Source organism: Aspergillus uvarum (assembly GCF_003184745.1).
Source record: "Aspergillus uvarum CBS 121591 unplaced genomic scaffold BO82scaffold_27, whole genome shotgun sequence".
Lineage (NCBI taxonomy): Eukaryota > Fungi > Ascomycota > Eurotiomycetes > Eurotiales > Aspergillaceae > Aspergillus > Aspergillus uvarum.
Window position 1 is genome coordinate 1 of NW_020291324.1, and position 404 is coordinate 404.

Below are 404 nucleotides of genomic sequence, written 5' to 3' on the forward strand. Positions count from 1 at the left end.
GTAGTGGTGGTCGAGGTCGGTTGCTCTGTGGTAGTGGTAGTCGAGGTCGCCTCCTCGGTGGTAGTGGTGGTGGTCGAGGTCGCCTCCTCTGTAGTAGTAGTGGTTGAGGTTGGCTGCTCTGTAGTAGTAGTGGTAGTAGTTGAGGTCGCCTCCTCAGTAGTAGTAGTGGTGGTTGAGGTTGGCTCCTCGGTGGTTGTAGTTGTAGTAGTTGTCGGCTCCTCAGTAGTTGTAGTTGTAGTTGTTGTTGGTGCTGTAGTAGTAGTTGTACTAGTAGTTGTTGGTTCTTCTGTTGTTGTAGTTGTGGTTGTTGTTGGTGCTGTCGTAGTTGTTGTACTAGTAGTTGTTGGTTCTTCTGTCGTTGTAGTTGATGTTGTTGGTACTGTAGTAGTTGTTGTACTAGTAGT